The sequence below is a fragment of the Tupaia chinensis genome, unplaced genomic scaffold (genome assembly GCF_000334495.1).
Source record: "Tupaia chinensis unplaced genomic scaffold, TupChi_1.0 Scaffold000182_1, whole genome shotgun sequence".
In the NCBI taxonomy this organism is placed as follows: Eukaryota; Metazoa; Chordata; class Mammalia; order Scandentia; family Tupaiidae; genus Tupaia; species Tupaia belangeri.
Window position 1 is genome coordinate 8962642 of NW_006159657.1, and position 27247 is coordinate 8989888.

Consider the following 27247-nt stretch of genomic DNA (forward strand, 5'->3'; position numbering starts at 1 on the left):
CCGTCACAGAGCCTGGCGGCGCGCGCGCCCTTCCCACGCCCGCGGCTGCAGGACCCCCGCCCGCTGCGCTTGGGGACCGAGAGCTGGCCGGGGGCGCTCCAGAGGTCGCCAAGGCTCCACCCAGCGGCGGGGATCAGGAGCGACCTCCCGGATGTCTTACTATATTAAAAATAGTAGTAATAAAAATAACCAAGACTCGGAACAAGTGTATCTAGGAAGTCACCACTTGGGTACCAAAAAAAGAGAGGGGGGGGGAGAACATATTTGTACGTGTTTGTAAATGCCAGCTTGTCTTTTCAATTTTGCGCCATTTCCACGTTTTGTCTCTACCTCTCTTTTCTATCCATATGTCCATGTGCAGTTTAAAAAAATTACAAGTAATTGCCAAATGTAAATAAATGATTAAACACATGGGTAATGTAAATGCATCTCCTGCGCAGACTTCTCCGTGGGTTAGCTATTTTGAGGCGGTGGGGCTTAACTGCCACCTCCTTAACTGTGCGCTGCGTCTAGGCACATCTTTACAAAAAGCACAGCTTGGAAGGGAGTGGGGGTAACTTTGCAGTGACCTGTGGGTAATGCCTGACAGGCACTTCTCAGACCGACGGTTATCGGTGATGAGAGAGCCACCGGCCTGGGAGTACCCTTGATATTATGACGTGATGAGAATGACCCCGCAATCCCAGCCTAATCGTAAGATTGAGAGAGATTGTACAAAATAACTATCAGTGCTCCTCCAAATATTGTCAAGGTTATTAAAAGAGAGAGAAAGGGGGGCCAGCAGATAGCGTAATTATTACCTCGCTGGACTCCCACGTAGTGGACTGTGGTTTGCGTTCCAGACCCAGAAGCCAGGTGCCTGTGTGTGTGTGTGTGTGTGTGTGTGTCCCAAATCCCGAGAGGAGGATGGAGGAGAAAGGATTGCAACGTGCCCATATCCCCTGGGGGCTGATTTCTTGCTTTCTGTCTCTTCAGCAAGAGCATGTGCCCTCTGGGGGAAAAAAAATCCCTCTAAAAAAATGAAATAATAAAAGAAAAGAAAGAAAAGTACAAAAACTGCCACAGCCAAGAAAACAGGAAAGAGACGTTGACAATGTGGTGTCCCAGATGGGCTCCTGGCACATGAGGGAAAAAATACATTAAGTTAAAACTGTGGAAATCTGAATAAAATAAGGTCTTCAGTCAATAATCATGTATCAATATTGCCTCATTAATTGCAAGAAATATACCATTATTGATATAAAATATTGATAGAAGATAAAACTGTGTGAGGATCACGTAGAAACAGTATAATCCTTAAGATTTTTCGGTAAATCTAAAACTGTTCTAAAATAGATAGAAAGTTTTTTTTTTAAAAAAAATTTTAGGTAATTTCCTGGCTCAGAATAAAGGCTGTTTTTATCGTGGTTAAGTGTGGGATCTCTGGGTGGGAAATCAGCTTCCAGTTATTTCCTGTGTGAGCTAGGCCTGTGTCTCCTCCTCTCCACGCCTTTATTTCATCAACTGTAAGATTGTGTTAGCTAAAAATAGATAATACAACTATTGTAGAATGTAGGTCCCAGGGCTGTGGGGAGAAAAGTCACTTGAAGTACTCGGCAGAACAGTGAGGGGGAAATGAATCTGGATGCCAACTTCACGCCTTCCACAAAAGAAAACCCAGACAGGGCCAGCAGATAATGTGAAGGCTAAGGCAGCTGGATCCCACATGATTGGCTATACAGTTCGAGTCCTGGACCCACAGCTTGAAAAACACACCAGTCGCATGTGCATGCACACCTCAAATCCTGAGAGCAGAAGAGAAGAAATTGTGGCAAGGCCATCCCCTCTGGGGGTGCTTTCTTACTTTCCCTCTTTACCTCTGTCTTGGCAAGTGCATGTGCCCCACTGAAAATTTTTTTAAAAAAATGTAAAAGAAAACCTAGACAAAAAGTGAAACTATATATATTTTTTAACTTCCAGAAATAGGAAAAAATAAGTTTGACCCGAACCTAGAAGCCAAGAGTGTTATAAATTCAACTACAAATGCAATAAAAAATTTAAATTCTTGGGAGCTGGCCTGTGGCATAGCAGTGGGACTCGATGCCCTGTGAGACTGACCGACATGGGAAGGCTCTGGGTCCACGCCCTAAGACCTCCCTGAGTGTGCTGAGCACACGCACACGTGCCCATGGTCCAGAGACACCTGAGACTCGGAGTGAGTCGCATTGTAAAGACCCCGTTGTGGGTACTGGTTCTTTCTCTGCCTCATGTGTGAAATAAGTAAATCAATAAACTTTATTTTAAAAATTAAAATTTCACAACACAAGTGACGACATTTGTACAGAATAGTCCCTGCAGTGTTGTTTGGAACAGCAAAAGACAGGAAGCAGCCTACGTTTCCATCGATAGGAAACAGGTTCAATAAATGTTGACACATCTGTCCAGCTTACATGGTTCTGTATGTAGACATATATAAAAGGTCTGGGGGGGGCGGGGTGGGACAGAGATGCATGGTGATTAAGGCGCTGAACTTCCACATGTCTGACCATGATTCGAGTCCTGGACTCAACAGCTTGTTTTCTCACTTTCCTCTCTCTGGTCAAATTAATTAATTAATTAATTAAAAACTGTTGATAATGAATAAAATAAAATAATTCTTTAAATAAAGAAAGTTCTGTGTGTAGAAGGTACATTATTACGTGACAAAAAGCAAGGTGCAGAAGCGTACCGGGCGCTATATTGGATGGGAAAAGCATGAGAGGAGGTTTGTGGGTATTTGGAAACGCATTGTACTCTCTGGACAAGGGAGGGACCTCCTTACGATGATCCTTTCTATGTACTCCATAAATACATTACTTATACATGTTCAACTTTAAAAAAAAGTAAGAAAAATACCTGGCAGGCCTGTGGCACAGAGGAAGTGTTAAGAAATGGTGACTATTTCTATGGCAGGACAATCCCTCCCTCTTTCCTTCCTCACCAGAGGCACCTCCCAGCCCCGACCACAGCTGCAGACCTGGAAGGGGGTGGAGGGAACCCAGTTCCTTCACAAATGGAAGAGGGAATGGGATGGCGCACATAGTGACATGTGGTGACTCTGGCCAGGAGACCCAGTGCCCAGACACTCATCTTCCCCCTGCTTGCCCCACCTGGCACCTGGCACCTGGCCCTGGCATGGGTCTGCATCCTGGCCAAGCGAGGCCACAGGTTCTTTACCGGCAGGAGGAAGAACTCAGGCTTCTGAAGGAGACTCCTTCCTCACAGAGAGGAATCATTTTTCAGAAATAGAAATAGGATCGTTCTAGGGAACAGTTATTAAAATTTCCTATTTGAAGGAAGTATAAGAGGAAGAAAGGAGAGAAGGGAGACAGAAGGACAGCGAGTAGGACAGAAAACATTCAGGTTCCCCAATTCATTTCTTGCTGTATTTCAAGAGGAGACACACATCTTGCTACAGCGCCCCCTGCCCACTCTTTCAATCCCAGCGCTTTGTGTTTTTATGGTGTTGTCAAGGCCCTGCAGGAGTGTGGCTTGGCCAGGGCTCTTTTATTTTTGTCAGGAGAATAACAAGAAGAATGACGGCCACTCACTGAAAACTCACTCTGTGCAAGTCCTCACCAGGCTTCGCCTTGTTCAACCTTCACCCCTCACAGGTCACAAGGAACCACTGATCAGCAGGTTACAGAGAGAAGAACCAAGGGGCGGGACGAAGTGGAAGGACTCTTTACTTTCCCTTGGGGAACTTACCTAACCTGGCCCCGCCACCTCAGTGGAGGCAAGGCCTGCCTCATGACAGTCTCCCTGCCTTGTCCCCCAGCAGTGATCTGATCTGTCATTTTCCTGATTCACCACCTATGTCTTCCAATGGTTTCCTCTTTCCCCTTGGAATACATCCATCCAGGGACCAGCAGTTGGTGTAATGGCTATGTCACTGGACTCCCATGTAGCCGATTGAGGTCCGAGTCCTGGACCCGGTGGCTTAAACTCACGCCGGGCACATGTGCATGGTGCCCAAGATCCTGAGAGGAGAATGGAGGAGAAGGGATTGTGGCGTGGCCACCCGCCCTGGGAGGTGATTTCTCGCTTTCTGCCTCTCTGTCTCTCCCTGTCTTTCTGGCGAGCACATGCGCCCTTATAGCAAAAATCTCTCTCTCTCAAAAAAAAAAAAAAAAATCTGTCCAAACCTATCTCCTACCAACTCCACAATCACTGGCCTTCTCTACTCCCCAAAACACCTAGCATACCTGCACCCCACACTTCTTCCTGATTCCATCCGTTTCTTCCTTCACAAGGTGAGAGATGGCCACATCACAGCCCTAGGACTGCATAAACACTACAGAGACTTCGTAGAGTCTCTGTGTCTCAGTTCCCAAAGCCTGGGAGAGAGATTGCTGTACTGAATAAGGTTCTAGGGGCCGGGCACGGTGCAGCAGTACTCAGGATAGAGCACGTATGTGCACATGTGTGAGCGAGAGAGAGGCCCCCTCCACAGGCCTAGGCCCACCTGGATGCCCTTCCTCCAGGCCCCTAGCTCCTTAGATCCTGGGCACTCGTGTGCATGCCCTGTGTGTTTCAGCCTGACCAGGCCAGGGTTTTGAACCACACTCGCCATGTGGGATCCAGCTTCTCTTTAGTAGCACATTACTGTGCCATGGAATTGACTCAAAAATCATTTTTTTTTCTGTTGCTCTTCTGCATTTTCCAACTTTTCTACACAATTCCATTTATAATGGAGATATTGAAGTTACTATTTTTAATGATTAGTATTGTTATTTTGCTATAGGGTGCATATGCTTGCTGGAGAGAGACAGAGAGTGAGGGATCACCTCCTGAGGGGATGGCCACCCTACAATCCTTTCTCCTCCATTCTCCTCCTGAGATTTTGGGCACACACATTTGGCATGATTTTTAAACCTCCGGGTTCTAGACTTGAACCGCAGAGTCCTGGACTCAAACCATGGAGTCGGCCATGTGGGATCCAACTGCCTTAATCTCCCTGACACCTGCTGGCTCAATTTTGAAATATTTTACAAGAGAATTTTACTTTCATGTTTCCTCCGGTCCAACTCTTAATAGGCAAGCACAAAGATACCTAATAAATAATTTTTATCATTACTATAACAAGTAAAATTTACCTAGTCCTGCTCTTTACTGACTGTGTGGTCACCGACATCCCATTTTAGCCACGAGATCCTCCAGTCCTTGGGTTTTCAAATACATAAAATGAATGGGCTAGACCGGTGATTTTCAACCTGGGGTGGTAGCTCCACCTAGAGGGCATTTTGGAAACGTGAGGAGACGATTTGATAGCGTGAATATGAGATGTTACTGGCTTTTAATTTGATGTTGAAAACGACAAGCAGATAGGTTCCAATCCACACAATAAAATCCTGATTCCTACAGCATCATCCAAGATCCAGCTAGAAGATCCAGACAGACACGAAGCAGGCGAAATCTGTTACAATGACCTGAGCCAAGAACCAATCTTCATTTTACAAATAAATATAGAACATTTTTGTACAATTAAACAATGTTTTGAGAGGGACCAGCTGATGGCATAATGGTTATGTTGCTGGACTCCCATGTAGTCGACTGCAGTTCGAACCCTAGACCCAGCAGCTTAAAACTCACGCCAGGTATGTGTGCATGAGTGTTCAAAATCCTGAGAGGAGAATGAGAAGAAGGAATTGCAGTGTGTCTATCCCCCCGGGAGGATAATTTCTCGCTTTCTGTCTCTCTCTTTTTCTCAATCCCCCTCCTCTCCTCCCCCCACAAGCACATGCGTACTAGAGCAAAAATCTCTCTTTAAAAAAGTTTCTAGGAATGCAAGTATCACATATACTGTAAGAAGCACATATATAGTCTCAGATTTTCTCAGGAGTTATTCTGGGTTTCAGAAAATCAAAGCTGCTTAGGGTCTGACTAATTGCTGTCACACTCCTGTATCTGCTTTGAGAGTTCTAACTTTTGGGATGTTTTTTCTAGAAGCTGTTGGGACTCAGGAAACGATACCTCGAACTGTGGCACTTTGGTGTGCAGAGAGCTTTGAACTGACAGACGGTGGAAGGATTTTGGAAGCAAAGTCTTTTTCTCATATATTACTGCTAATCTTTCCCTCCCAAAGTAGGCCCTAGAAATGAGAATCCTTCCCAAGGATTCTCAAGGATTCATTCTGGTTCATGAATCCTTCAATTAATCTTTCCCAAGGATTCATTCTGGTTTGTGAAAACCAGAATGCCTCTCGCCCAACACCAGCCATAAAATCTAGAAATATTACTAACTTTCCCCCATTTTTCTGTGTAGAAGTAGGCCACATAGAAATTCTCTGACCTACCTTGTCTGAAAGGAGAGCGGAAGACCCTCATTCCGGAATGGGTCCTGCCCTGCACTTGGAGGAAGGAATGCCCCAGAGGGAGGCCGAGAGTCCAGAGAGAGACCCTGCCAGTTTCCCCAGTATCTGTTACCATTGGAACGTCCCCTTTGGTCCAATCACATTTCTACGTGGCTGTCCACTCTTCACCGAATTTAAACATAAGAATGGACAGTTTGGGGGCCAGTTGGTGGTGTGGTGGCAGAGGCACTACATCTCACATGGCCAGCTCTGCAGTTCTAGTCTCAGACCCAGTGACTTGAAATTCACATATGTGTGTGCATGCCTCAAATCCCAAGAGGAGAATGGAAGGGAAGGGGCTGCAGCGTGGCTATCCCTCCTGGGGGGTGTTTTCTCACTTTCCCTTTCTCTCTGTCACTTTCCCGCAAGTGCACTTGTGCTTTGGCAAAAATAAAAATAAAATGAAGCCTGGTTTTGGGGTCAGCTGGTAGCATGGTGGTTAAGAAAGCTGGATCCCATATGGCTGAGCACAGTTTGAGTTCTGGACCAGGAGGCTTGAAAATCATGTGTGTACATGTCCAAATTCCTGGAAGGACGGAGATATGAAGGAGAAGAGATTGTGGTGTGACTATTCCTCACTGGAGAGTGCTTTCTCACTTTCCCTCTCTGACCTTCTCTCTCTCCCCCTGGTGAGCACACATGCCCTCTGACAAAAAAAAAAAAAAAGAAAAAGAAAAAGATAGTTTTCCCTGGGTCCTTGGGTCTTCATTCTGAAGGCTCCCATGCCATGCAAAACCATAATTAAATGAGTCTGTTAGACTTCCCTCTTGTTGCCTGTCTTTTGTTGGCTGTGACTCTTCGATGGGAGCAAAGGGGTCACATATTCTTCAGTCATCCACCCCTAGGAAGTCATCCACTGTGTCATTATTGACAATGGGACTGGGGACACGTGGCCTCCCAATATGGCAGAAAGCTTTACCCCCGTCCCCCTTTTGCCCTTCCCCCCGAAGCAGATCATAAGACCCTCATTTGAGAGGAGTCCTCCCTACGTCCAGAGGAAAGGACACCCTTATCTCTTAAGACCTAGGGACATCGAAAAGATTCTGAACAACCAGACCTCACTAAGTCCTTCCAGCGAATTATAATTAGATTTTACTTCCTGTGTTCAATCGCATCTCCATCCACTAGCCATTCCTTCGACAAGCCTAGCTTAGAAATGGCACCGGGCTTACCTGTTTCTTGGTCTTCATTTCCTTAGGAAGGCTCCCAGGTCACATGAAAAGTACGTTCTGCACCTGTGCGTTTTTCTCTTGTAGATCTGCCTTTTTTTGAGGGGTCTCAGCCATGAAGCTGAGATGGGTATTTCTTTTTTCTTACACTATCGTCTCATTATCAAATAATTCTACTTTATCCCTCTTTTCTATTAGCATTGGCTCAGCCTGTGGTTTGATCTCCTATATTATGATAGTCGTGTGGGCAGGATTCCACCATGTGCAGGGAACACTGTCCCTTCAGATGCCCTCATGGCTCACCCTCTTGTCCTTCCAATGTCCCTTACTCAGTGACATTCTCCCTGGCCCCTATTAAACTCTGCCACCTCCATCTCCTAGTCCCCACCCACACCTGTACTGTATATCGGGTCGTCCAGAAATTTGTGACACATTTTTGCATAGAAAATATGACTTACCTGATGATCTAATATTTTTCCTTTTTTTATGGTGTTTAGCATCTTCTAACAAAATACCCCACGGACTTGTTTTATGTTTATTTTGCATCTTTCCTTGTCTTACACACACACACTCGAATGAAGGTCCCACAAGGGCAGAGACTGACCAAGGTCAGGAATAGATTCACTCCCCTGAACTTTCTGACACATGGAAAATGCTCAGTCGGTGACACTGGGTGACTTCATGACCCTGACTGTGGAGCTGATTTTAGGGTGATAAAGGGGGCTGGATTAATCCAAAAGGATTTTAAACTCTGGGTCAGAACTTGATGTTTTTTTTTTCTCTCAATCTTGATGACATTTGAAAAGTAACAGATGAGGATCTTTGCTTTTTGACTCGGAATATTTTTAACTTACTATGGGTTTATGGGGATATAGCTCCATTGTAAGTCAAGGAGCATCTGTGCACACCTATGATTAAGCTTAATATATACATTAGGAACAGTAAGAGATTAACAACAACAACAATTTATAAAGGACAATTATGCAAATATATTATAGTAAAAATTATGTGAAAGTAGTTTTTCTCTCAAAATATCTTATCATCAAGGGACCAGCAGTTAGTGTAATGGCTATGTTGCTGGACTCCCATGTAGTCTACCGCGGTTCAAGTCCCAGACCTGATGGCTTAAACTCACACCAGGCACGTGTGCGTGTGTGCCCAAGATACCAAGAGGAGAGTGGAGGAGAAGGGATTGTGGCATGGCCATCCCCTCTGGGGGGTGATTTCTCGCTTTCTATCTCTCTATCTCTCTCTGTCTTTCTGGCGAGTGCACACGACCAATAAGAAAAAAACCTCTCCAAAAAAAAATCTTATCATGGCATAGTGGTTATGTTGCCAGACTCCCACATAGCTGACTGCAGTTTGAGTCCTGGACTCAGTGGCTTAAAAATCATTCTGGGTGTGTGCATGTGCGTGCACAAGATCCCAGGTGGAGAATGGAGAAGAAGGGATTGAGGTGTGGTCATTCTCTTGGGGGGAGAAGGGATTTCTCACTCTCCTTTTCATTGTCTCTGTCTCTCTCTAGTGAGTATATGTACCTTATGGAAAAAATCTCTTTAAGAAAATCTTATTGGGCTGCACTCACCTATTTTCAGACCATGGCTGACTACAGATCAAAATTTACACAGAAACAAGAAAAATAAAAAGTAACACTCCTCTTCTTATTCCCTAGCCTGCTTCCCTCTTTAGAAGTAATCACTTTTAAGTTTATATTCTTCTGACCACTTTATCTGACTTTATAGACACATTATACACCTGAATAAAGATAAGTAAATAAACGGGTTGCTGTGTATGTAAGGGTCAATCATCTAACATTGTTTGAACAGTTTATCTGGCAATCATGCATGTTGGGTGAGACAGTCTCCAGCCCCACCCACTCCTCGTGCCTGATCATCGTGAGACTTTTTTCTAGCCAGTGTGTGTGTGGGGGGGAGGTAAGTTCATAATTTGTCATTCAGAGTAGAATAGAATAGTGGAATCATGTGATAGTCTGATCCCCACCTAGGTCCATTCCACATCAACGTCAGAGGTAGGGTGTGGGCTCTGAATTCCAGATGGCCTCATCTCAAAGTGGGCCCTGATGCTTATAAGCAGGGTGGCTTTTGGGAAGATTGGTATTATGTTGTTTATTTGTCGTCATCTCTCTCTCTCTCTCTCTCTCCCTCTCTCTCAGTTTTTCCATTTGCAAAGCCACCTTGTGGAAATGTTAAGTTATACATGACGGCTAGTAGGTTCACCCCCTTTTCTGCTACCTCTTTCTGGAAAGACTACGAGGCTCTCCACCAGGAGGCGCAGGGGAGCAGGTGTGCGTAGCTCATAGTCCCCGGGGTCTGAGTGCGACGCTCGCTGTGGAGGCTCAGGGCCACCTTTGTGTCGGTCGCCTGCACCTCTGAGTGTGTAAACACTATCGTCTCAGGAGATGGCAGAAAGATATTGTCTCTGTTATAATGAGTGCTCCAGGGGTGCCCACGGCTCTGCTCTGCCTTCTGGTTGCTATGGAGTTTTCCACACATATCCTCTTCCAAAAGCACCTAGTCAAATCCCTTTTGCAGCCTGGAGCCCGTTTTCATCACCGTAAAAAAGTGGTAAACTAAATGGTATCAATAAAGATTTTAAAAAATAAAAAAAGGCTTCACAATGGTAAAACACAACTTTCTGAGAGGCAGACCACGTGGGAAGGTTGCCAGTTCCTCCCTGGAAACTTCCCTGAGTGGCAGGGTGGTGCTCCCCACGATCTAAGCTGGCTGAGGCTGGGGGCTGATCAGAGTCAAGGCCCTAGTGGGGTGACTGTCTCTCTGCCTCTCTCCCTCATTGGATAAATAAACTTAAAAGAAAAATAGATGGCATCAACTTTTCAGACTTCCTCTATGGTTAGTTGATGAAATTTAGGTAGAATCAGAGGTCTCTCAAAAAAAGTGCATGAGGGACCAGCAAATGGCATAATGGTTTTGTCACTGGATTCCCACATAGCCAACTGTGGATCAAGTCCCAGATCCAGCAACTTAAAACACACTGGGCATGTGTGTGCATGCCCCAAATCCCGAGGAGAATGGAGGAGAAGGGATTGTGGTGTGGCCACCTCCAGGGAGGGGTGGTGATTTCTCATGTTCTGTCTTTCCCCTGGAAAGAGAGACAGAACATGAGAAATCAAAAATCCTTCTTTAAAAAAAAATATTTGAATGACCTCAAAGTAACATACTTACATTTGAATTAATTAATTAATTAATTAACTTTATTTATTTATTTTTAAGTTTTTTATAGGGCATGTACACTCATCAGAGACACAGAGAGAGAGCGAGACAGAAAGTGAGAAAGCAAGACACCAGGTCCAGGATTCAAATCGTGATTGGCCATGTGCGAGTCCCAAGCCTTCACCACACCATCTGCTGGCCTCCATGCGTATATTTTTAAAATTAATTAATTAATTATTTTCCCACCAAAAGATCCTTAACATTTATTTTTAAAGCACTTTAAAAATCATGACGTTCCACACCTTCTCTCTCACTCAATGCTCTGAACCTTTATTATCCCCATGTGATGAGTGAAAAAATGGGGACACAAAGAGAGCTACCAACTTTCCCAGCACCATCCAGCAAGGAAGTGCTGGAGGCAAGTTTCAAAGTCTTCTGGGTCCAAACTCCACAGCTTGGGCATCTGACTCCTCACACACAGCCTTTGTGCTGGCGGCTCAGACCCCTGGACTTGGAACCAACAGGCAAGACTGAATTACAGTTCCTTACTGCCAAGTGCATCGATCCTGGAGAAGTGCCCTGGCCTTATCTGTTTCTCCATCAAGAATTGTAGTCTGGGGGCGGGTATGAGTCTGTAATTTGTTTAAGATTGTAAAGCTTGGGGCTGGCAGGCGGTGTAGTGGTTAAGGTACTAGACTTCCACGTGGCTGACTGCAGTTTGAGTCCTGGGCCTGGTGGCTTGCTTTCTCATTTTCCTTCTCTGTCTCCAGTGAGTGTACATGCCCTGTAGCAAATGAAATAATAAAAAATAAATAAATAAGTTAATTAATTAATTAATTAATTAATTAAATAATTCTGTAAAAAAATTGCAAAGCTAGTAAGGGTATAGCAGAGCCAGAATTCAAACACAAGTAGTCTGGCTTTAGAATCCCCGCACTTGGGCACTATGTAAGGAATTCATTAATCAAATTATTTTTCAGTACCTGTTGGTTGTTGCTATCATCATTATCATGGACTCTACCCACCAGACAGAAAAGTTCAGCTGGCCAGAACTGAGCTAAAGGAAGTGAATTCGGGTATGCCATTGACCTGCTGACTGGGGGCCTTTGCATGGGCTGCTTCCCCTTCTGCTACCCTGACTCAGATGCTCACTGAAGCATCATTTCCTTAGGGCAACGTCCCCTGGCACCCAGGGCATCTCAATTATAAATTCTTACTGCACTATGAACCCTTCCTTGGCTGCAATAATCCTAATTACATTTATGTCATTATACACTTTTTAAATTGTGGTAAAAACTCATAATATTAAATTTACCAACCTTTTTAAGTGTACACTTTAGTAGCGTGAAGTACATTCATATTGCTATGCAACAGATCTCGAGAACATTTTAATCTAGCAAAACTGAAACTTCAGGTCTAATTTTTAAAAATTTATTTATTATTATTACTTTTAAAATTTGACCAAAGAGAGACAGAGAGAGTGGGAAAGCAAGCCACCAGGTACAGGACTTGAACTGCAGTCAGCCATGTGGGAGTCCAGCGCCCCAACCATCATGTCACCTGCTGGCCAAAAAACTGTGTCTCATTTACCCCAAAACACTCATTTACTCTCCTCTCTCTCCAAAGTCCTTAGCAACCATCCATCTACTTTCTGTGTGGCTGTTTTTTGTTTTGCTTTAGTGCACTCACCAGAGAAAGAGAGAGAGAGAGACAGAGAGAGAAGAGGAGAAAGCACCCCTCATGGGAAATGGTCACTCCACAATCCCTTCTCTTCTGTTTCTCCCTCCTTTTCTGCATTTTGGGCATGCATGCACACGCTCCTGACGTGTTTCTCAAGCTGCCAGGTCTGGGACTTGAACTGCCAAGTTGGTCATGTGGGATCTAGCCTCCTTAACCACCATGCCACAGAGCCCTGTGTCTTGGATTTTGGCTGCTTTAGGTACTATGATGGACTCACACAGCATTTTTCCTTTGTGGCTGGCATGTTTCACTTAGCATAATGTCTTTGAGTGTGGTCCTCATTATAGTGTACGATAGGGTTTTCTTCTTTTTAAAGCGGTGCAACTTCCCGTTGTATGGATACACCATATTTTCTTTATCCACTCACCTGCGATGAACATTGGGATTGCTTTTGGCTCTTGGCTATTGTGAATCACCCTGCTATACATATAAATGTGCAGATACTATTTTGAGATATTGCTCTGAAATCTTTTGAGTGCATATCCAGAGGTGGGATTGCCTGAGCATACGCTAAATCTATTTTTAAGTTTTTAAGGAGCTGCCACACTGTTTTCTATAGTGGTTGCACCGATTTTACATCCTCATGGGCTGCACCACTTCTATATCCCGGTACCATTTCTCTCCGTTCTGCCAATAGCGGCCCTCAGAAAGTGGAAGGACATCCCATGTTCCTGGATTGGAAGAATTAACATAATCAAAATGGCAATTCTACCCACATTAATCTATATGTTTAATGCAATTCCAATAAATATACCAGAAATATTCTTCACAGATCTAGAAAAGACAATCATAGAATTTGTCTGGAATCATAAAAGACCTCGTATTGTTAACACAATCCTGTGCAAAAAAAATGAAGTGGGAGGCATATCACTCCCTGATCCCAAGATGTACTATAAAGCTGTGATTATCAAAACAGCACGGTATTGGCATAAAAACAGACATGTGGGCCAATGGAATAGAATAGAGACCCCAGAAATAACCCCCACATCTTACAGCCAACTGATTTCTGGCAAAGGATATTAGTCAATTTATTGGGAAAAGGAAAACCTCTTTAGTAAATGGTGCTGGAAAAACTGGGTACCCACCTGCAGAAAGATGAAATTGAAACCCCATCTTTCACCATTAACAAAAATCAACTCAAAATGGATCAAAGATCTGAACCTAAGATCTCAATAAAACTACTGGTGGAAAATGCTGGGGAAACTCTGGGAGACATTGGAGTAGGCAAAGACTTCTTAAATAAGACTCCCAGAGCACAGGCAATAATCCCTAAAACAGACAGGTGGGACTAAATCAGACTAAGAAGTTTCTGCACAGCAAAGGACACAGTAACAAGTGTGAGTTGACAACCCTCAGAATGGGAGGATATTTTTGTTAAATATGCCTCACACAAGGGACTGATAACCAGAATACACAGGGAACTTAAGCAACTTATGCAAAAAAAAAAAAAGATTAACCCAATTAAAAGATGGGAAAATTAGCTGAACAAAAATCTCTCTAAGGAAGAATATGAATGGCCAAAAAGCATATGAGGAAATGCTCAACATCCCTCGTCATAAGGGAAATGCAGATAAAAACCACAATGAGATACCACCTAACTCCTGTCAGAATGGCAAATATTAAAAATATAAAAAGTAGTAAGTGTTGGCAAGGATGTGGTGAAAAGGGAACTCTCCTACACTGTTGGTGAGAATGTAAACTAGTTCAACCACTGTGGAGAACAATATGGAGGTTCCTCAAAGATCTACAAATAGAACCACCATTTGATCCAGCAATCCCACTTCTGGGTAGCTACCCAAAGGACAGGAGAATGCTCAGTCAAAAAAAGTGCTTGCACATCAATGTTTATTGCAGCGTTATTCACCAAGACATGGAACCAACTCAAATGACCACAAACAGATGAATGGATTGAAAAAGTGTGGCACATATACTCTATGGAATACTATTCAGCCATAAAAAAAAAATCAAGACCATGACATTTGATAGAAAATGGTAGGATATTGGGAACCAGCAGTTAGCGTAATGGCTATGTCGCTGGACTCCCACGTAGTCGACCGTGGTTCGCGTCCCGGACTTGGTGGCTTAGAACTAACACCTGGCGCATGTGCGTGTGTGCCCAAGGTCCTGGGAGGAGAATGGAGGAGAAAGGATTGTGGTGTGACCATCCCCCCTGGGGGGTGATTTCTCGCTTTCTGTCTCTATGTTTCTCTCTGTCTGTCTGTCTGGCGAGCGTACGCGCCCCATAGCGAAAACCTCTCCAAAAAAAAAAAAAATGGTAGGATATGGAGGCTCTATTGCTGAGTAAAGTAAGCCAGGATATGAAAGAAAGATATTGTATATATCTGCTTAATATATACCAACTATCCGCACTATATGGTAGAGATTGAAATATTGGAGAACATAAAAGCAGTGAAAATAGTTAATGAGGATAAGACAGTGTGGAATGGGGTGGGAGAAGAGAAGAGTATAGAGAGAGATAGCAAGAGAACAAATGGAGAGGCAGGACGTCAGTGGGACACAGATACGGTTTATTACCTGTTGATGACGTGTATAGTATTCGCAGCTGGATTGGTCTGAAAAGTATTTCACGTTGGGTAAAGTCTTTTTACAAGCAAAATGAGAAATAGTGACTGACTGTTTAAAAAATAATAATAATCATCTGAGCAAAAAATGAAAAGCTATTGGATGATGAAATAGGGATTTTAATGTCTCTGTATTGACTGATATGCATGGTATTCCTTCTGGAAAAAGAAATCTAACACACTGTAAAGTTATATGTGGTTCAATGTAATATCAACAAGATTATGATGATAATAAATAAAAAAATAATAACGTCCCTCCTAATAGACATGACTGGATAGCGTCACTGTGACCCTGACTGCATTTCTCTCATGATGACGGTAACCAGAACATAACTTGGATTTTTGTTATGGTTGGATGATGGAGCTAGTGGCCAGCGTGTTGGCGAGCGCAGCCCTAGCCCTTGCCCCTTCTGGGTGCTGGCAGGAAGCAGGCGGGTGCCGGGCGCCTGGCATATGGTGGGCGCGGGGTACGCTTCTCTGGATGGGCCGAAAGAAAGAACGCAGACTGGGGCAGAGAACAGAGGTCTCGGATGCCAGCAGGTGCCCCAGCCCAGCTCTCGCAGGAACTCGGCGCAATTCCAAGAGGAAAGCGGTCCGCCCTCCAGGCAGGAAGTCCGGCTCGCCAGCCAGCGCGCGCCATCTGCGGGCTGCCCCAGGCTCCGGTGCCCCACCCGCACCGACGGCGAGGGCCGCGACTTGGGCGGGAGCAGGCGCGACGGCGGCAGGACCTCCAGTCGCCAGGGACACAAACGCGGGCTAGGAGGTAAGGCCACTTCACCAAAACTCGGGGCCGGCGCAGAGACTGTCAACTCAAAAGGGGCATCTCAGGGGATCCCCCTCCCCGGGATGGATAGTCACAACCCGGCTTCCCGGCGGGGTGTGCTCCCAACGCAGGGCAGCAGTGGGGTGTCCAGGAGTGGCAGGTGCGCCAGAGGAGCTGGAAGCGAGCGAGTTGAGAAACTAGAAATTGGGGAGAACCACCCAGGGGTAGGAACCGGGAATGGATGAATTGAGCCGGCAACTTCGGCATCAGACCACCGCGCGCGGATCCTCTTGAGTTAAAGCTTCTGAGGAATGCACTTAAGTCGTTGCCCCCACGCAGCCCTCCAGGCGACTGCAGGAAGGAAAGAATGATCGCATCCCTTTATCCCGCGTTTATTCATTATAGCATATGATAGCATATGCCAGACGCGGTGAGCTTTTCTTTATTTTTGGAGGGATATGGGCCAGGGTGAGAGTTTTGGATTCACCACTGTTTATGTGTTGTGCATCTCTGGGCAAGTTACTTACCCTTTCTGGACCTCAGTCTCCACCTTCTCTTAAAGGGATTTGTTTGAGCCTTCTGTGTGCTGGGAATTGGAGAAGTTTTACCTTAGTATTAGATGCTATTTCCCATGAGATAATCTCCTGAAAACAGCGTCTCCTGGTCCCAGTTTACCCACGAGGACATTGGTTAGCTAGAAAAAAATGGGAATAATAGTTACTTAAATTAAATGGAAACTGAGAGATTTGAACCCTCACAAATCAAACTCCGGAGACTGGACATTGATGTCTAATCCAGGATCCACCATTTTTCAGAGGATGAACTTGGGTAACTGCTTCTGAGACTCTTGGTTCCTTTCTGTAAAGCAGGTAAAAAAAACATTACCTAACCTACGGGAGGTGAGGATTAACTGAGCTAACACACACACGTGCCCCTGGTAATGCATGTGTGGCAGGAGGGCGGCGTTTTCTGTTTTGTTTGCAGATACATCCCCAGTGCCTGGCACACAGTAGGTGTTCTACAAATACTTGCTGAAAGAATAAGGGACACACATTATTTTTTATTCTTACAACAACTCCAGCTAGATTCAGACTACTGGTGAGGAAACGGAGGTTCAGTGAAGTTAGCTGACTGGCCCCATGTTACATGGGCGGTCTGTAGAGAAGTCAACACTTGCACCTAGCTCTGTTGGATCATAAAGTCTGTGTGGTCTTAATGTAAAATTCAGTTCCTTCACCCTAGCAGGGTGACTGTGGCAGTTACTAGGCTTATTTGTGACTCAGTTTCGTTTTCTGTAAAATGAGGACAAGAATGGTACCTACCCCATCTGGATTTTGCGGGGTGTTAAATGAAGATGAGACACTCAGAACATTGCCTGGCGCTTTGCAGGTACTCAGTAGACATGAGCTGCAGGAGTGCTGTGGCCGCACTCTTTAAGAGTAGTGTCGGGACTAGCAGTTAGTGTAATGGCTATGTCGCTGAACTCCCATGTAGCCACCCGCGGTTCGAGTCCCAGACCCGGTGGCTTAAACTCACGCCGGGCATGTGTGTGTGTGTGCCCAAGGTCCCAAGAGGAGAATGGAGGAGAAGGGATTGCGGATGGCCCTCACCCCTGGGGGGTGATTTCTTGTTGTCTGTCTCTCTGTCTCTGTCTCTCTGGTGAGCATGTGTGCCCTGTAGCAAAAACCTCTCAAAAAAAAAAAAAAAAAAAAAAAAGAGTGGAGTGTCTATCCAGAGAAGGCAGAAGGAAGAGAGGGGATGCAGGGTGTGGCAGTGGCCAAGGAACTTTCCTGCTTTCGGAGTAGCCCTCAGAACCAGGCTCCCTTTGCCTCTGGGGAATTCTGGCATGTGATGGGACGGACACTGTGCTCTGCTAGGGGTGCTGCAGCCTTTCATGTGAACATCTGGTTAGGGGAGGAATCTTTGTCTTTTCCTATGATCATAGTCATTACCGTCTGTTCTGCTTACCGAGTGCCAGATGTTGTACTAAATCCAGTTCTAGTGATCTGTAGAAGATGAAATCCAGGGTCAGACTGCCTGGGTTCAAATCTTGCTTCTGCCCCTTCCTGGCTATGTGACTTTGTGCCAAATCATTGGGTTGAAGGAAAAGTCATGGTGCATTTTTGCATAGAAAAATATGTCATGACTTTTCTGATGACCTAATACTTAACCTCTGTACTTCAAATGACTCATCTGTAAACTGAGATGGTTATAATAGTACCTAGCTCATAAGTTATGAGGATTAGTGCAATCGATACATATGGCGATAAGAACAGTGTAGTGATAAACGTGGGCCATTTTTATTTACTGGGTTGCCGGGAAAGTCATGACGCCCTTTGCGTAGACAAATATGTCGTGACTTTTCTAACGACCTAATATTATAATTCCCTCCGCTCTGCAGCTGAAAAGCACTGAGGCAGGCTCAGGGAAATGAATGACCTGCCCAATGACACCGCTACCCTTTCTTCACTTGCGTCTACCCATTTATTTCCATCGCCACTGCCACCATCGTAATTTGTGCCTCCCTCATCCCAGAGCTAGATTCCTTCCTCAGCCCCTAGCTAGAAACCTGCTTCCTGAGTCGGGTTCACAATGTCTACTTCTTCCAGGGGTTCTTCCTTTCCCTCACTTCCCAAACTTTAGGGGGCTCCCCAGTGGCCTTAGAAATACTCTATTTCTAAATAGTGTCCTTTTGACCAAAGCCACATCCCATGTAGGGGACGTTCTATCCCAGGGTCGCCTTTGGTGGAGTATGAAAGCCTGGTGCTCTTGCTTTGGGTGGAGAACTCTCACAGGCCTCCGCAGTTCCAGAACTCACCGCAGGACTGGCTGAAGCCCTTGCTGTGACACCACTGCAGCAGAACTTCTTCCCTGGCCCACCTGCTTCCTTTACCGCCACAGCCCCGTCCCCGTAGGTGTTGTGCCGAAGGCACCCCTTAATAAAAATGTCTGCATATGTCAAAAAAAAAAATACTTTAGTTCTTTTCGTTTTACTCTTCCTACTATTTTAGCCAGTCACAAACATAGGACATCTACAAGTTCTTTTTTAAATGTATAGTATTTGCACAAGAGGCAAAACAACACCACACACGCACACACGCACGCACGCACGTGCACACACGCACACACAGCAACTGTTTGTATGCCTAAAATCTCAGGAGGAGAATGGAGGAAAGGGGATTGAGAGGTGGCTATCCTCTCTGGTGGTGGTGAGGGGTGATTTCTCACTTCCCCTCTTCCTGTCTCTCCTTGTTTCTCTCCAAGGAGCAGACATGCCTTATGGCAAAAACCTTAAAAAGACAAAAACAAGGGACCAGCAGGAGGCATGGTGGTTAAGGGCACTGGACTCCCACATGGTTGACTGGTTTGAGTCCCAGACCTGGCAGTTTGCTTTCTTACTTTCTCTCTCTCTCCTCTCTCTCTCTCTCTCTCTCTCTTACTCTCTGTCCCTCTCTGGGAAAATTAAAATAAATAAACCAGGTTAAGGGGCCGGCAAGTGGCACAGTGGTTAAGGTGCTGGACTCCCACATGGCCAACCACAATTCGAGTCCTAGACATGGCAGCTTGCTTTCTCACTTCCCTCTCTCTCTTTCTCCCTGGCCAAATTAAAAATAGCAACAATGAATAAAAATAAAATAAATTAAAATAAATAAATAAAGTTAAATAAAATAATTTTTATAAATAAATACAGTTAAATAAAATAATTTTTACCAAAAAAACCCCAAAACAGACAAAAAAAAACAAACCAGACAATGCTGAATTCACCCCCTGGAGATAATCCCGGTTTAGAGTTTTATGAGTGCTGTTCCAGACTTCTCCTTATTCTCCCAGATGTAGTGACATAGACTATCCAAACTGCACGCAACTCACAGGAGAAAATGCTCGATTTACTGTATTTTTTGAAAAAGTTCCACTGCCACATGCTATAAAATCCAGAAGATGGGTTTGTACGTAGTGGTTAAGGGAGTTGGATCCCACATAGCCCATGGTGGTTTGAATTCTGGCCAGTTGGCTTGAAACACACACTGGTCACGTGTGTGTGCGTGCCCTCAGTGCTGACAGGATGGAGAAAAAGGAGAAGGGATTGTGGCATGACCACGTCCCATGGTGGGGGGTGCTTTCTTCTTTTTCTGATTCTCTCTGGTGAGTACATGTGCCCCCTCGCAATTAAAAAGAAATACAAAAGATGTGTAAGCAAATATTGAAAAAAAATTCTTTCTTCCTTATGTGTTCTCAGCCAAACAGTTGCAAACTCCATTGCCAATTTACAGTCACCTGCAGATAAAGTAGGAAATACATTGACCATGTATAGGTGGAATATGTGTCCTGTAACTGACATCTAAAAATATGGTACAGTTTCTTTTTTTTTTTGGAGAGGTTTTCACTATAGGGCATGTGTGCTCACCGGACAGACAGAGAGAGACAGAGAGACAGAAAGCGAGAAATTCCCCCCCCATGGAGGATGGCCATACCGCAATCCCTTGTCCTCCATTCTCCTCTCGGGATCTTGGGCACGCACGCACATGCGCCCGGCCTGAGTTTTAAGCCACCGGGTCCAGGACGCGAACCGCGGTCGACTACGTGGGAATCCAGCGACATAGCCATTACGCTAACTGCTGGTCCCAGTTTCTAAAGGGGAGAAAGAGAAGGGGAAATCATTGAGGGCCTGATTTCCTTGTCTGAGACCAGAGGGGGTCAGGAGATACGCTCTAGTGTTCTTGGGAATTTATGTCACGACAACAGTGTTCTCAGCTGGGGGACAGCGTGCTTGTTCCTAGAGACGTTTGTGGTTGTCATAGCTTGTGGATGGGGTGGCGTTGGGTATCTCCTGACTCTAGAAGGTGTCTGCTAAACATTCTTCAATGTGGGCAGTGCTCATAACAGACACTTACCTGATCCAAAATGTCAACCGTGCCGAGGTTGAGAAATCCAGACTTAGGGCTACAAGAGGATCAGAATTACTGCTTCTTCCTTTTCCCTCAGGCTCCAACTTGGCTCAGCTCCAAGGGATTGGCAGGCAGGACCCTGTGACCCAGGTGTTCCAGTCACATGCTGCACACTGCCAGGCACTGTCATCTCCAGGAGCAAAACAAAACATCTTCTTGGGGACCACCCCCCCCACTTCTCATTTCTTCTGATCGTACAGTGTCTAAGTCAAGTTTCTGCTGCAGAGATACTCCATTTCTCCTTTGGACAGCCACAATTTTGCATTTATTTGGGGGTGCTAATATAAAGGTTGGGGACAGTAACTATTGCCCCCCAAGTCTTCTTGTGAATTATAAAAATAGAGCTTCCTTTTTCCCTTTAGATGATACCAGTTTCAAATACCACAGGTATTGAAACTTACTTGTTTTGACATTTATAAAAATATAGAAATTTGGGACCAGCAAATGGCATAATGGTTACGTCACTCAACTTACACGTAGTCAACTGCGGTTCGAGTCCTAGATCCGGCAACTTAAAACTCACACCAGGCGCGTGTGCGTGTGTGCCCAAGATCCTGAGAGGAGAATAGAGGAGAAGGGATTGCAGCGTGGCCGTTTCCCCTGGGGAGGGGGTGATTTCTCACTTTCTGTCCCTCTGTCTCTCCCTGTCTCTCTAGTGAGCACATGTGCCCTATACCAAAAATCTCTCTTTTAAAAAATAGAGAAATTTTACCCAGCCCTGGACTGTCTACTTCCTTCCTTCTTTTCCAGAGATAACTGTTCCTGGAGGATTAGGATTTCAGCAGCTGGAGTTCATCTCTGACAATTTGAGTCTCAGGTGACTGAAAATAACTAGAGCGGTGAAACGGTCCAGATGTTCTCAAACGTTAGCCAACTGAGCCTTACCAACGCTCCAAAGAAGTGGAGTATGATGTTCCCACCCAGATGATGGGAGAACAGGCTCGGAGGGACGGAGACATAACAGTGTTAGAGTCAGGATTTGACTTCAAGGTGGCCTTGAAATGTGGCCTGGCTTTACCCTGTCTGTCCTTTATCCTAGGAGAGACGTGCCATTGAGATCATAATTACAGAGTTAACCTGTACAGTAAGAACGTTGCCCCAGGGGATGTGTCTGTAGAAAGAAGTGGCCAGTCCTTGGGGGTGGCTAGTGGAGCATCGTGTTCTAGGAGAATGTTTTCATGGATAAATGAGTTTAGACATTTTTCCCCCCACACATCTCACTGTCTGGGGTGAAAAACATAACAACACAGAAATCTACTCACTTCCTTATGGTATCCATGAAATAAACCTCTAGAAAGGACTTTGCTCTTTAGATTGTGCAGATTCCAAAGAACATCGACGAAAGGGAGGCGCCGGAGTCTAGGAATACAGAATGGCACTGTCTAGGGCCGAGTTAGGGCTTTATCCTTGCAAAGCGGTGCAGAGGCCGTGCGCTCGTCTGTGATGCCGGGGGTGCAAGACAGATCTGTGTTATAGCAAGGTGAGTCCTGGTTATTCACTGGCTAGCGGGGGAAGAGATGGTAACATGGGTGGCTTAGAACCAAGGGGGACTGGCTGGCATCTGGCCCAGCAGTGTGACCATGACATCAAGGAGTACTATGTTTAAGGGGATGCAGCGCAGAGGCAGACAAAGATGGGCCGAATGAGTTAGTTAAAAAGAGAGAGAGAGGGGGGACTAGCAGTTGAAGTAATGGCTATGTTGCTGGACTCCCATGTAGTTGACCGCGGTTCGAGTCCCAGACCCGGAGGCTTAAACTCACGCCAGGAGCATGAGTGAATGTGCCCAAGGTCCCAAGAGAATAGAGGAGAAGGGATTGTGATGTGGCCATCCCCCCGGGGGTGAATTTCTTCTGATCGTACAGTGTCTAAGTCAAGTTTCTGCTGCAGAGATACTCCATTTCTCCTTTGGACAGCCACAATTTTGCATTTATTTGGGGGTGCTAATATAAAGGTTGGGGACAGTAACTATTGCCCCCCAAGTCTTCTTGTGAATTATAAAAATAGAGCTTCCTTTTTCCCTTTAGATGATACCAGTTTCAAATACCACAGGTATTGAAACTTACTTGTTTTGACATTTATAAAAATATAGAAATTTGGGACCAGCAAATGGCATAATGGTTACGTCACTCAACTTACACGTAGTCAACTGCGGTTCGAGTCCTAGATCCGGCAACTTAAAACTCACACCAGGCGCGTGTGCGTGTGTGCCCAAGATCCTGAGAGGAGAATAGAGGAGAAGGGATTGCAGCGTGGCCGTTTCCCCTGGGGAGGGGGTGATTTCTCACTTTCTGTCCCTCTGTCTCTCCCTGTCTCTCTAGTGAGCACATGTGCCCTATACCAAAAATCTCTCTTTTAAAAAATAGAGAAATTTTACCCAGCCCTGGACTGTCTACTTCCTTCCTTCTTTTCCAGAGATAACTGTTCCTGGAGGATTAGGATTTCAGCAGCTGGAGTTCATCTCTGACAATTTGAGTCTCAGGTGACTGAAAATAACTAGAGCGGTGAAACGGTCCAGATGTTCTCAAACGTTAGCCAACTGAGCCTTACCAACGCTCCAAAGAAGTGGAGTATGATGTTCCCACCCAGATGATGGGAGAACAGGCTCGGAGGGACGGAGACATAACAGTGTTAGAGTCAGGATTTGACTTCAAGGTGGCCTTGAAATGTGGCCTGGCTTTACCCTGTCTGTCCTTTATCCTAGGAGAGACGTGCCATTGAGATCATAATTACAGAGTTAACCTGTACAGTAAGAACGTTGCCCCAGGGGATGTGTCTGTAGAAAGAAGTGGCCAGTCCTTGGGGGTGGCTAGTGGAGCATCGTGTTCTAGGAGAATGTTTTCATGGATAAATGAGTTTAGACATTTTTCCCCCCACACATCTCACTGTCTGGGGTGAAAAACATAACAACACAGAAATCTACTCACTTCCTTATGGTATCCATGAAATAAACCTCTAGAAAGGACTTTGCTCTTTAGATTGTGCAGATTCCAAAGAACATCGACGAAAGGGAGGCGCCGGAGTCTAGGAATACAGAATGGCACTGTCTAGGGCCGAGTTAGGGCTTTATCCTTGCAAAGCGGTGCAGAGGCCGTGCGCTCGTCTGTGATGCCGGGGGTGCAAGACAGATCTGTGTTATAGCAAGGTGAGTCCTGGTTATTCACTGGCTAGCGGGGGAAGAGATGGTAACATGGGTGGCTTAGAACCAAGGGGGACTGGCTGGCATCTGGCCCAGCAGTGTGACCATGACATCAAGGAGTACTATGTTTAAGGGGATGCAGCGCAGAGGCAGACAAAGATGGGCCGAATGAGTTAGTTAAAAAGAGAGAGAGAGGGGGGACTAGCAGTTGAAGTAATGGCTATGTTGCTGGACTCCCATGTAGTTGACCGCGGTTCGAGTCCCAGACCCGGAGGCTTAAACTCACGCCAGGAGCATGAGTGAATGTGCCCAAGGTCCCAAGAGAATAGAGGAGAAGGGATTGTGATGTGGCCATCCCCCCGGGGGTGATTTCTCACTTTCTGTCTCTCTGACTCTGTCTTTCTGGCAAGTGCACGCGTCCTATAGTAAAAACCTCTCCAAAGGGGGGGGGGGAAAGAAAAAGAAAAAGAGAGGGGGGGAAAGAAAGAGCGGGGTGAGAGAAAGAGTATACCCTGTCTATCTCTTTGGCTTTGGTTCACAGAGAGGAGAGGAGAGTCATCTAGACATTCCTGCAGGACTGAGGGCAGGAAAGAGAGGACGCTTTGAAGGAGGGGGAAGGAGATCACGGAAATAATGGGGACTTCTCAGGGATGTGTCATGGAGGAGGACAGTAACCAGCACTGTCTTGTTCCTTACCAACAGGTGCAGGTACAGAATTCCTGCCCAGTAAATATTTGTTAGAAGGACGGCTGGCCTAGGGCCAGCAGGTGGTTAAGACGTTGGATTCCCACCTGGTCCACTGTGGATCAAGTCCTGAACCTAGCAGCTTGCTTTCTCTTTCTGTGTCTTTCTCTGATGAGCACATGCGCCCTATAGCAAATGAATAATATTGATAATAATAATAAATAGAATTAAATATTAAAAAAGGAAAGACTGGCCTAGCCATGTGGTGCAAGCAGGAGGTAGACACGTGATCCGGGCTGAGGTCATACAGGAGGGAGGCCCAACCTAGACAGACAGTGAGCACCTGGGTCCCAGCTAACCAGGAAGCTGGGACAGAAGGATTGTGTTAAAACTCTGCAAAAATATACCACCCTCCCCACCCCATAACTCTTTCTTTCTTTCTTTCTTTTTTTATTAAAAAACAAAAACAAAAACAGAACATCTGTGACCATCTATGAGGAAGCAGGAGACAGAGAGTGCTGGTTAGAAGGACAAGCACTAGAGCTGAATCCATGGTCCCCCAGGTCCTCACTGCGAGACTCCGTGGGAGTGGCTGTACCTTTCTGGCCTTGGCTCCCCTGTGTGTAGAATGGATAGGTAGCATGCTGAAAGCTCCCGCCTCCACTAACGGGTGTCAGACCTCAGAAAAATATATGATCCACTATAAGTAGTCCATAAAGTTAGCTCTTTCTCCGTCTTCTCTTCCCTCCCCTCTTCCTCGGATAGCGGTTATGTTGTTGACAGTGATGATCAAAATTCAGAATCCGCGGTCAGAGAAGCACGAGTTTGCATCCTATTCTGCCTCTCCTCAGCTGTGTAACCTTGAGCAAATTACTGAACTTCCCTGGACCTCAATGGAATCATCATAAACTGGGGATAATGCCTCTCCATAAAGTTGTTTGCAGGTTCAATTACTGATGTGTGTGAAGGGCATGCTATGATGCCTGGCACACACATAAGCGCTCGATAAACAGCCCTGTCTTTATGCCTACTGTGATCGCAATCGTGGCTGTTTGATTCCATGTCTTCCGCACTAGAGAAAGGACGAGGAGCTCAGTCAAGATGGATGGCAGAGCAAGGGTTAGTCATGTTTTGCCAAGACAGGTCCTCTCCACAGGAAACAGGGCCAGCTTGAAGGTACTAACACCTTCATCAAGTTCAGGAATCACTCGGTGGATCGTGCTTGTCCGGATTTCCCAGAAGGTGGTGCCCGGGGATGACTACGTTGCTCAAGTTATCTGGACCCATCCAAGGTTCAGTGTTCCCAGAGAGAAAGCTCCACTGCGGGAATGTGAATCATCAGGTAGGGTCACTTTTATGAAGGAATTCATGGGGAAAGGGATATTCACAGAGAAAGAAATATATCCATATTTTTACTGAATGCCAGAGTGAACAATTTCCACTTCACATAGCATTTGAATCTGGATGAATCTCATTTAAAAAGAAAAAAAGAGGGCCAGCAGGTGCTACAGAGGTTGAGGCAGCTGGGTCCCACGTGGCCAACCACAGTTCAAGTCCTGGACCCAGCAGCTTGAAAACCACCAGGAGTGTGAGCGAGCACGCCCAAAATCCTGAGAAGAGAGTGGAGGAGAAGGGATTGCTGCGTAGCCATCCCCCTCGGAAGGTGCTTGCTCTCTCTGTCTTTCTCTCTCCCTCCAGTGAGCTGATGTGCCCTATAGAAACTTGTGTGTGTGTATATATAATTTCAAATTATTCAACAGGTAGATAATAAAAGTTATAGGACCAGCAGTTAGCGTAATGGCTATGTCACTGTACTCCCATGTAGCCGACCGCGTTTGAATCCCGGACCCAGTGGCTTGAATTCACGCTGGGTGCGTGTGCGTGCGTGCTCAAGATCCCGAGAAAAGAATGGAGGAGAAGGGATTGTGGTGTGGCCATCCCCCATGGGGGGTGAGTTCTTGCTTTCTATCTCTCTGTCTCTCTCTCTGTCTTTCTGGCGAGCACATGTGCCTTATAGCAAAAACCTCTCCAAAAAAAAAAAAAAAAGAAAAAAAAATGTTATGGGCTTCCTCCTCCTGATTCCTAGACCACATACTGCACTAGAGAGGTAACTATCATTAGTAACCATTTCTGGGTTTCGTTCTTTCACCGGTTACCTCTGAAATTCTCAATGATTTCTCTCTTTGTCACGCATAGATTTCGTGCGTTGACTCTGTTACAGGAAAGCTCAGAGTTTAGCTCACTGACACTTTATCCTCTTTACTTTCTGTCTTCTTCCTTCGCCCATTTTCTCTCCAGGTTTTATTATTTTTTAAAATTTTTATTTTATTATTACTACGTTTTGTTCTTTTTTTAGCTTATACCAGCGTTTTTCAACTCGGGCACTATTGGCATGTTGGGCAGATAACCTCTTGCCATGGGGGCTGCCCTGTGGTAGCTTAACAGCCTCCCTGCCTCTACCTGCTAGCTGCCAAGAGCACCCGCACACCCCAGTTCTGACAATCACAAATTTTCTGGACTTTGCCAAATGTCTCCTGGGAGAGAAAATCGTCCCCAGTGGCAAACAACTGCCAGTGATGATGTGCCGAACAGTTTCATAACCTGGACAACCTTGGCTCACTCTCCTTTTCATAAGGTGAGGCAATTAGAAGCTCAACCTCTTTCCC

General features: G+C 45.5%; 1 protein-coding gene across 3 annotated transcripts in view; it reads left to right on the forward strand.

Annotated features, from left to right (window-relative positions):
* The first annotated feature begins 15749 nt into the window (after positions 1-15749).
* TMC5 (transmembrane channel like 5) overlaps positions 15750-27247 on the forward strand; it is an 89136-nt gene continuing 77638 nt past the window's right edge. For 2 of the 3 annotated variants that reach the window (XM_027771085.1, XM_027771086.1), the window contains exon 1: positions 15750-15815. The gene's annotated coding sequence lies outside the window, so the exon portion shown is untranslated. Of the gene's footprint in view, positions 15816-23732; positions 23904-27247 lie in introns of those variants that run through there. The other variant, XM_006146582.3, reaches the window with a different exon arrangement.